General features: G+C 44.0%; 1 long non-coding RNA gene across 1 annotated transcript; it reads left to right on the top strand.

The window, feature by feature from the left end:
• Nucleotides 1-380: 380 nt before the first annotated feature.
• On the top strand, nt 381-10,746 carry LOC144167589 (uncharacterized). The gene is made up of 4 exons (XR_013322043.1): nt 381-515; nt 2,642-2,854; nt 3,739-3,973; nt 10,489-10,746. It is a non-coding gene; the product is annotated as an uncharacterized LOC144167589 (long non-coding RNA).
• The last annotated feature ends 513 nt before the right edge of the window (nt 10,747-11,259 follow it).

Here is an 11,259-nt window from a genome sequence, read left to right as displayed (position 1 = left end):
CACACGACCTGGCTCAGTGGCCCCCACACTGTTAGAAAAAACCATCAATTTACGTGGAAACGGCAATGGAACATGTTATGTTCGTCGATATTACACCCACTTTGCTGTTCCATCCAACTAACAGGAACTGTACCGTAGCACTGAAAATTTTCTATTTACGTAACAACATCCGATATGTGTGGGGAACTGCGCCTGGAGACGCACTTTACCCGAGTGTTTTTGACGCAGGGGTCACACACACTGCGGCTGATCCGAGGTCTCAATAACGTCTCGCATTTTATCGGCCTTTATTTTTCCGCGGACGTCATCGCCACATGAGCCGCGCACGCAGTGCGGAACACGACACTTTATCGCGGCGCGGATGCCGGGAGCGGCGATTTGCTGGGGTTCCCGCCAACGTAGGTTCCCGCGTCGTCAGTGCGGTCTACACTCCGACCGTCATTTCAAGTACCGAAGACTGCGTCTGGCAGCCCAGCTTTGTATGGATTTTGCGCCACACAAGATCGTTTTGCAAGGTATGTACCATTCAGCCATTCATAACTGAGGTATACGATGCGCTATCCGCTTCTTGTGCGTCGCTGATGCGGCGCCGAATTACCTTAAGCCTAACGTGGTTTCTGTTTTGCAAGTGCGATTAAAACGTATTTACACCGCATGCTTGAAGGCAGTCGTTTGGGGGGAGAAGAGTGAGTGAGAGTGAGGTGACATGGGGATGGTGAATGTACTGCGCAAGCGTTTGTTTGTTCGCGATGTGGGAGCGTGATATTCCACTGATAGCGTCGCGCCGGGCGAGCGAACGCTTACCTGCGGCACTTATTCAAAGTCTTGATAGCGGGACTCATCTGTTTAGTCTCGACCTCGCCGTGGGTAGTGCACGGGTATTCCGAGGATTCTCGAAACCATTGTGATATATGGGAAAAACGAATGCCGGACTGCTCCTCGGGGAGTCCGCGGCGAGTCGAAGGTTGATAATCGAAGAGGCGCAGTGTGGCATCAAACAGTAGTAGCCGGGCGGGCGAAGGCTTTTTTGCGGCAGTGATTTTGAGTTATAGATAGCGTCGTATATATTATAAGAAGTTTCTAGCACATGAAGCAGGGAGTTGATAACTCTAGTGGCGCTGTCAGTGCAATTTTTGGCTTTTGTGTAAAGTCGCTGCACGCCAGGAGTGTGCCACGCAGAGCTTTCCCGCAAAGCGTTTGCGTCGTGCGGACAAACCAACTACTTTACGTTGTTGTCCGAGGGCAAAAAAAAACAAAAATATAAGTGAGTGTTTCGCAAGGTCATTTCATTGCCTCCGGGATTGGACAAAAAAAAAAAGACATGGAGGACGGCCAGTTTCAATGCCGGACCGATCGTGGTAGAAATGTGTTCACCCGAAAGCGCAGAATAAAATTACATACATACCAGCTGCCCCAGGCACATGCAGTGCTTTATTCAGCGGTTGCGGCCTACGAATGTTCGCCGCGCGGCTTGAAGTTGAAAACCGATCCTCGGGCTTTCGCCGGCGGCGGGAAGCGGAGCGCCGGGCAGTCGCCATCTGAGCACCCCACGAAGGTGTACCCCTTGTCATCGCCTCCTGTATTGCGATGCCCTTGTATAACGTAGCTCGCAGTCGGATTAAATTGGTTGTTTTTAGTGTATAGGTTGTTTTTAGCGTACGTGAAGTGTATACGTTGTCCTCAACATTGTCATAGGCAAAACACGCTTGAAATGCTAATGCTTCCCGTTTAAGAACCTATGAAGTTAGGAGGCGTGTACGTGCTTCTGACGCCGGGAATTTCCGGCCTTGATTTAGCGCGCGACTGGCGTTGCACCTTTAAACACGTCGTGGCGCAGGGAATTTTCTGCGAGCGGGAAAGCGATTCTCCATTCATTTCATTTCATTTATTGCATACTGCAGACCTTCGCAGGTCCAAGCAGGTTGGCACGTATGGTACAAGTAAAAAGTACATATACAGGCACTAAAGTAAGGCAGAAATGAAAAAGGAAAAAGGAAAGAATTCTACACACAAGAACAGGTTTACAGACCCAAACAAAACACAGTTAGCAAAACAACCAAAGTGAATCCTTATACAGAGTCTTTTAGGAAGTTCTATTCTTACACTGTTTGTGGAAAAAAATAAAATTTAAATGTATCTGTGCATTCAAAATAAGGTGTTAGGGTTGATGCGATATTGGCCTTTGCGGTACATGCTTCTGATGTACATTGCTAAATTGACGCTCTATTGTTCCGCCGTGAGGCTATTGGCACCGCTGGCAGTATTACCCAGCAGCAGCCCATGTGTATCTGTGTGAGGTAAAAAAAAAAGTTCCTTGCAAACGAATTCACCGCAGTGAAACCAGGAAGCAAAGCACGCTATAAGCCTTGAGCTATATATCGCCTAGCTCGCGTTCCGAGTAGATTTTCTAGAAAGCTGTGAGAAGGTGATATGACATAGTCAAACCATCACTTAAAATTAGCGGTGCGATTTTTTTTTCGATTTAAGTTCTACTGAGAAAGCGTAGTATCTAAGTTTATGTCGGGCATACCGGAATCCATCGTGGTTGCTTCGATGGTGCACGGTAGTGCCTTGGTGCTACAAATGAAGTTTGACTCCAGCTACTTTTTTTGGTGTATTGTCTTCCATGTTTGCCTTTCAGTTAGTAGTGGGTCCAAAGGGCAAAGAAGGTTCTCATGGATGAAAGCCTAAAATCAGAGGAGGAGCAGGATCTACGTCTTCAGGAACACCTGTTCACAACGTTCTATGCATCGGTGTGGCTTACTATCAACACAAATGGCACGAAGGCCAGCGATGTGCAAAAAGAGTGGCCCCTTCTATTTACGCAGCACCACTTCCTGGCACACTTCGAAAGGTACTTCATGAATTGTGCATGCAGTAATTGTTTCTACACTCATTAATACCAATCTGATGGGACTGAGAAAACACATTTATTCAGAAAAGTTACGTCTAACCGAAGCTCATGATTGCCATTAGTATTACGTATATTACGTAAGCATCAAAGTAAAGCCACACTGCAGTGTATGGTTGATGATTGAACAATATTCGAATTCGTTAAAAAAAAATGCTTTTTTACACACGCTGTCCCAGCTAATGAGAATAAAATGGTAGAATTGTTGATAAAGATTTTGAAAGTTAGCGGTGGATGGCATACAAAGTGCTTCTAGTTACCTGATAGTTAACACTGTTAGGGCTGCTTCATCTCTCATCCAGCTGGTCATAAAATGTTGGGCTCTGGCTTGATAAGGCTTGTGAACCTAAGGTGTTGGTTTCATCTAATTGCAGTGGTGTATAGTACGACTTCAGAGCCTTTCTACACATTTTGTCAAAGCCTTCGTGCTGCTGTCAAACGACACTGGTGTCACAGACACTACTTGTTTTCTGTGAGCCCTAGTTGTTAACATCAGGCTTCTTGCACAAAACCTCGCTTGTTGGATGCTTGCAGTGTGAATCTTCATGCTTGTGTTAGTGTTTGTGGGCAATTGTGGCATTGCGATTTAAAATTTTTTGTAATGACGGAAAGATGACGAAAAATTAAGCACAATTCAGTTACACAATGACATGCCAGCCGTTTTATGCTTCAAATTAAAGAATAGCCATTTAACTGTCCATTTTACAATAATGCAAGCACACAATCCTCCACCTCTATAGTTGCCCCGGCTGCCCATTAAATAAAGTTCTTGTTTATCCTGCTGGCTGCTGATGATCGTGCTGGCACTTTTTTCGTTCTTTTTCCAGACTGACTGGCACGAGACTGCGGGGACTGTTCTCGGAATCGAGCGTGGAAGATCATGAGCTGCTTCATGCATTTTTCCGACACCATGTCAAAACGGAGTAATCACTGCAGTGGCTCCTTCAGACAGACAGGGCAGCACGAGAACAAAGTCGTCCACAGGCGCTGCTCATCGGTCTCTTTCCCCTGATGTGCCTGTTTTTCAAAGAGAAAATTGCGTCGCTCTTCTGTGTTGTGGAGGTAAATACTTCATCACCCTTATTGGCATGCACAGACCAAGCCACACCCTCACACATGCCACAACAATTAGTAAAAATATGATTTCAGGTAGTACTGGGTATTTTTCCAAAACTCGTTCTTTGTACATTGGGAAGCCTGCCAAAAATGTACACAGTTGGTGTGATTCTAAGAAACAGGAGGAATCACATCAAGCAGAAAGCAATAATAAAGTAAAAAGTAATGCAGGAAAAGTGACGTCCTCAACTGGCTTCGTTCATATCATCAAGGATTGTCTCTTGGTGCTTCTCAGTATTTGAAATCACGAACTTGGTTTTATTTCTTATGCGTATCATAGCATCTTAAAAACTTGATGTGGATATGCACCGTGAACAGTGAGCAAGGCTGTTTGGTGCCGTCTGCTATGCGCGTAGGTATGGGTGTCAATCGATTATTATGGGTGGATGTCCATTACCCCAAATGTTTTTATAGAATGGCAAGATTGTTCACCCTGCAGTCGAGCTTTGTGGGGGCACAAAACCACAGTCTGCTTCTCTTTCTCTTTGTTATGCTCTGTGGTTGTTGGCAGGCTTGCAGCTCTTTCAAGGAATTAGGGGTAGAAAAAATCGGGAACATGACATTTGGTTCAGAATTTTTAAAGTTACGCAAATCAGTTTACATGTAGCAGAACTAGCAGTCATGCACTGTTTCTTACATCTTGTTACACTTTTTTTGCTAATTCTTTGGCTTCTTCGAGCTATTTTACTGTTACTTGTGCTATTTTGTTCCTTTTTATCAATTCACACTAACTGTTTGGCGGCATGTTTTTGTCAGGAATTCGCTTATGCATGACATTGACAGGTGTTTTTTATGTACAACAAAACTCCTTTTCCTTTTTGTGCTCATTTTTTTACGATGCAGCAAGCGTAGTGGTGAGAATGTAAATTCATTGTCTGGGATTCAGGTTAGAATTTTGGTAGGTTCACAGGTGAACTTAAAACCAGAAAAATGCTGTGAATACTTCTACAGCTCTTTCTGAGTTAATTCCACTCACAGAAAATTTTATTGAAGGGACTAAATTTACCCCGTGTTGTGTCTAAGGAACATTGGACGTACCCTATCGCAGAGGCTAAGGGTACACTATGGATGTATTCTGGGGTACACCGTTGACACGTTCTCCTGGTTCATTGTGCAGTTCACAGTCTCAATTGATTTTTAAAAAGCTTTCCAAAGCAATTCTACTGGCTGAAATTTACGAAGCGCCTGCAGTTCCGTTAAACTGGGAAATACTGCTGCTCGAACTCCCCGTACCATTGCCCAATAAGATGTCCAATAAGTTGTGCGCATGTAATGCAGTTTGCCTGCTACAAAAGAGATGCAGCAAGCATAATGTGTGTTGGTTAACCAAGGTTGACAACGGAAATGTAGATGTTTTCTCGTGCATACATTTACAACTTCTACGCCATATTTAAAACACTTTAAAATAATGATGAAGGGGGTAAAAAACTAGTCCGTGTTTCCGTTAGTGCTTGGCAATGGCGTGGTGCAGCGGAATTATGGACGGAAAGTATTCACATGGGCATGCTACGTGAACAGTGTATGCACAGAATCTGTATGTTGTGCACATGGCAGAAGTGAAATGAACTGACACCGAACGCTCAGGCTATCGTTAACCGTAATATAATGCAGGCGTTATTTCTCAAACCGTTTGCTGCGCAATTTTTATTTTTCACCGCAAGTGGAAAATTTGAGTCAGGTGCTATAAAAATGTCGGGCAGCATCTTGTTATGAGAGTCGAGATGTGCTGGGATGATTGGTTATAAGTCATTTTTTCAGATTCTATATTGTTATCAGTAGACTGCACAGTAACAAGTGTTCAAGCTTATGCAATTGGAAGCACCTGTTTCCCCTGAAGTATATTTTTGTGACAAATTCTATGCTGCCACTGAAAGCTTGAGCCTGATTCCTGAACCAGCTTTGGTAGCTATGTAATAACATAGCAACCCCACAGGGCACCATGATGCATGAAGTTCAAGCCATTCTTGGCCGCAGAACATAGTGCCACCGTTAGATATGAACAACACTGGTACGGTGGCTGTGCCAGTCAGCTGTGATCTTTGGTGTGCTTTATTGCAGCACCATGCAAAGCATACTATAACATTCTACAGTAATTCCGCAACAGCGTGCTGGTAAACGAAGACAAATTTACTCGGTGCAATGCGCAAATGAGAAGTCACGTGAAGGCAACTTTGCATCATGCAGAGCAAGAGAAACGCACGCAGAGCGTCTCTTGTGCATCATACCACTTGGACAAGTCATTCAGGAGCTACATTGTTTGGTTCGAAAGCTAGTGATCATTTTTAAGTCCTCAAAACAGGTTGTTGTGTTTGCAAACACGGCATCTGACTGCACGATAGTTCTGTGCAGGGTAACCCATGCAATTACACTTGTAGAGACGTGTACACCTGGATTACTAACTGGGCCACTTGGGTGTTATATGTTGGGCTTTAATCCCAATATGATGGTCCAAAAGTGATAACACAAACTTTAAGCTTGGGTATAGCAGAAACTCTGACGTCTGGAAAGTCTGGCAAGGTGATCTGTACACCGAGTGCCGATTTTTAATTCATGACTTGGGTTATACAATTTCAATAACAAGGGAGTCATTTCAGATAAGATTGAACAAAGCATGGCTGTCGACGTCTTCAATTCGCTTGAATTTTTTTACCTCATTCCCGCATGTATATAATGTGCGGATTCACAAATATTCTCGGTGGAAAAAATTGTGGCCGAATGAAAAAAAATTTGGAAAGCACCCGCGTGGACCCCGGCTGCTACATGCCCCTGCGCCGTGGCCAAATTTAGTGACGTCTACCAAAAAATATGGGCATCAGGCGAGAATGGTAATTTTTATGCTTAATCTACGCCTGGTGTACATTTCGCCCCCAAAATATGGTTGGCTAGAAAAACATATTTTTCTAATAAACTTACAAATCTTGCTCAGAAACCATTTTGTTCTGTACTTTGGAAGCCAGTATTATCGTAAGTGCTGGAGCTATAGCGTTCAAATTGTATTGAGGGCGGCTCCTGGCAACCACAAATAAGGGCCGTAAATATTGTGTCTGTGCAAGCTACGGTTAAAAAGCAACTGAAGCACGAGTTAAAAAAAAACGAAAACACTCCAAGTTCAGAGGCTTATCTAAAAAAAGGTTTCACTATTGTTGAAATTCTCCAAATATGTTCACCTGTGTATGTACTTCAACGATAATTAAAAACATGTTGCATCATTTTGTTCTTGACGCGCCTACAGCGCGAGAAAAAAGCCTGGTCGGCCAGGTCTTCACAAGATTCTGAGACACGAAACAGTGAGAGCAACTTCCACCGAATGTGCAGACATTTGATCATTTTTTGTACCAAAGGCAAACGATTACTTATAGATAGTATTACGGAGAATTCAGAAGTGAAACTGAAATTTTTGTGTAAATTTTGGAATGAAAATAAAGTCTGCGCACTGCTAAACGTGTACTGCTTAAAGAAAAAACGAAGGAACTCAAGGTTCACACGCATTAAAAAAACGCTTCTTCGAGTTTTATGAAGCTTTTCACGGATAGTTTCGTTTAAATTTACTTGCGTGAGCCAGTTTGGTCGCTAATTCAGTAATTGAACCAGTGTGTCCGGAGAAGGACCGAAGAGAGGCGCACTACCTGGAGGCGTTACCCGCGCCGGGGTCGTGTGTGGCCGATGCCCCTTTTTAATACTTGCCATGTGTGCTGCCGACCGGACGGGCTTCCGTTGAACCTCTGATTTCAGGCGAACGAAAGTTACGTACAGGCGAGTTAAAAAACAAGACTGCGTGCACCTTGTCAAAAGCTGATCCTATGAACCAAATGTAGCGCATCATGCAGCAGTGCGCACAAGAAAAGAGCGTTGATAATGTAAGACAAAGAGTGACCGCGATTGGGAAGATCTAGAGGAAGCTCTAAAATTAGAGCCGAAGAACTTAAAATTTCGCGTTTTACCACCAGCGGTTTCGCAACTGCAGGAAAGGTGCGCTGTATCCGCGCTGTGCAATGACGCACGATATTTGTAGGGCTCACAGAAGTAAGTTTAGAGGAAAATATCTGTAGAAAGCTTTATAAAACTGGAAGCGTTTTATAAAAAATACGTGTGAGCCTGGAGTTCCGTTTTTTCTTCAAACTACAAGTTTTTTCTCCAAACTGTACAAGTTTAGTGGTGCGCAGAATGTTTATTTTCGTCCCAAAATTTACACAAAAATTTCATTTTCACTTCTGAATTCTCCGTGAGTAATCGTTTTCCTTTGGTGCAAAAAATTATAAAAAAATTCCCCCGCATTTCCCCGAGGGGGAGAATGTGAAAGTGCGAATGCACGGTTGTCGGCCCGCTTGCGGCGCTTGCGCTCGGCCCCCGCAGCCCACCGCCTCGCCGCCTTCTCTTCCATCTCTTCCATCGGGTTTGTAGTATCACGTGTACACCACGCAGTTATCAAGCCGCTATAACGCCGCTGAGTCGCCAACGCACGCCGCTGACGACGTAGTTTGAATGCGTTAAAGATATAAGGCGCGTTACTCACACTGATATCTACGAAGCCGCCATGGGGGTTTTTAAAGGAGGTGGTCGACACCTTCAATTTCCTTACTGCGAGGTTTTCCCTGCAATATCTGTTTACCCTTTCCAGGAAGGCTTTGACGAACACTTTATTAGAGAGTCTGTTCCCAGTGCCGGTTTATCGCCAGCCTTACATTGGCCACCATAAGGACAGTGTTTTGAAGCGGGTCACACGTATGTGTCTTCCTCCAAATGCAAAAACGTTTTTCTTTAAGCTGCATACAGCAACACTACCAGTGAAAACATGGTTGCGCGAGAAAGGAATGTCTATTCCTTGGTCTGACAATTGCCGTTTATGCAATCAACCTGAAACCATTGATCATTGTTTTGTTTTGTGCCGGGATGCGGTGTTTTTCTGGGATGTGTTGCAACGAACTCTTAAAAAGGACATAGACATTACCCCTTATACAATTCGGTTCTTGCCTTTTAGAGATGTTACTGGAGTGCCCTATGATATATTTGTTGTGATCGGATTGTATAGCTTGTGGAAGTGCCGCATGACGGACAGGCACGCGGAACCCCCTCGCCCAACGAAGTCCATTTTTCGGGAGCAAACTGCGTTGGTGCGGAGCATTTATGCGGCGCAAAGTGACCCACCAGAATGGCTGCATCTGTTGGACGCGTGCGTCTGCCTGCCAGAGTTTTAACGAACGGCTAATTTTAGCTGCTGTGATATGCATCTTCTTGGATGACTCATAACTTTTGTAGGCTGTATTAAGGGTAGTTTTCCATGCAGTAAAGAAAAAAAAAAAGTGGCGTCCGTGGCTTAGTCGGTAGAGCGTCGTGCTGCGGCCGCAAAGTCCTCGGATCGAAACCTGGCGCCGGATGCTGTTTCTTTTTTAAATATAGAGGAGCACTGCGGACGCCGACGCCGCCGCCGCCGCCGCCGGCGGTGGATGGTTTGGGGTCGCTTATAAAGTGCATTCGCACTTAATAGCTGCACATTCCGTGGAAATTGCTCTCACTGTTTCGTGTCTCAGCACCTTGTGAAGACCTGGACGATGAGGCTTTGTTCTCGCGCTGTAGGCGCGTCAGGAAGAAAATGATGCAACATGTTTTTAATGATCATTGAAGAGAATTTCAGCAAAATCGAAGAAGTGTTTTTTTGAATAAGCCCCTGAACTTGGAGTGTTATCGTTTTTTCTTCAATGTTGCGCGCCAGTTGCTTTTTAACTGTAGCTTGCACAGACACTATATCTACGGGCCTTATTTGTGCTTGCCAGGAGCAGCCCTCACTAAAATTTGAAGGCTCTAGCTCCCTTACTTACGATAATACTGGCTCACAAAGTACAGAACAAAATGCGCTCTGAGCAAGATTTGTAATTTTATTAGAAATATGTTTTTCTAGCCAACGATATTGTGGGGGGAAATATACACCAGGTGTACATTAAGAATAAAAATTACCATTCCCGCCTGATAAGTATATTTTTTGGTAGGCGTCACTGAATTTGGCTGCGGCGCAGGGGTAGGTAGCGGCCGGGGTCCACGCGTTGCGTTCCAATTTTTTTTGTCGGCGAAAATTATTTCCACCGAAAATATTTGTGAATCCGCACATTACATGCATGCGGCAATGAGGTAAACAAATTTCAAGCGAATTGAAGAGGTCGAACAGCCATGCTTTGTTCGATCTTATCTGAAATGACGCAAGACACATTCAGGCACATTCACATCTGGTCTTCACATCTGGTATTTCGGTCATGCAGGACCACAACGAGATAGATAATACCCTTCTTTAACCTCCACCCCCGGTTCAGTATAGGGGCAAATGGGTAGCTTTAGGGCAATCAAAATCATTGAGTTTGCATGGTGGCATTTACTGAATCTGCACTTTTAGTGAGGATACAAACTATGTCCGCAGAAACTGGTTATGGGCTAAAAAATTGTGCAACATAATATTACGTCTTATCTTTCAGGAAACTTGCAGGCATGAACCCAGAAGAGGGCACCCGGCAGTCATCTCGAAAAATCATTCACCCCAAAGTCCGGACCGCTCTCCAAAAATTGGAGACATTCCGGAGCAAGTGGTTCGATTGTGCAGCCCTGTTTTGAAGTCCTCAACTTTAAGTTTTGCACAACCGTTTTATTTTTTTACTTCGTTCATTCCTTTGGTTTTGTAATGCCTATTTTTTTAGTAGTCTTGTACCATGTAGCACATGTAGTCGAAATAAACGTTCCAGCCTTACAGAAGTGTTTTAATTCACTCATGGTGAGGCCACAGTTGCGGCGCAGTGCCGTGAGGACACTCTTGTCGGCAACGTTTGGTAGTTTTTGCTTCCTCTTAGTGTAAATGTAACGTGTGCTTTAAGCCAGTTTCTGTTTTTTGCTTGAATTTTCACTGTAAACGTTTTTTGTTCAGTAGCAGCAATGGGCTTTGGGTTATTCATGCTAGATTATTTTATTTTTAATGTCAGTTTGTACCGATGATTAAAAAGTAGCGGGAATGAAAATTCAATGCGAATTATCTTCATGTCAGAAGCTTTGAAAACATCTATACAAATGCAGCATTCAGCCTATCTTGCAGGCTGACTCTAGCTTGTAGCCTATCTTCCAACTTAAGCCGATTCCAGGAGAGCATGAAAATTTGGTACTTGACAGAGTGCGTGATATTGACTTTCTATGAACTGTTAAGGTGGTAAATGTACTGTGTGCTACAATAGAGCTTTTGTAACGTAACACACACTTGC

The sequence above is a fragment of the Haemaphysalis longicornis genome, unplaced genomic scaffold (genome assembly GCF_048455015.1).
Source record: "Haemaphysalis longicornis isolate Haplotype H1 unplaced genomic scaffold, Haemaphysalis longicornis Haplotype H1 scaffold_2, whole genome shotgun sequence".
NCBI lineage: Eukaryota > Metazoa > Arthropoda > Arachnida > Ixodida > Ixodidae > Haemaphysalis > Haemaphysalis longicornis.
This window is presented reverse-complemented; position numbering and strand designations above follow the sequence as displayed.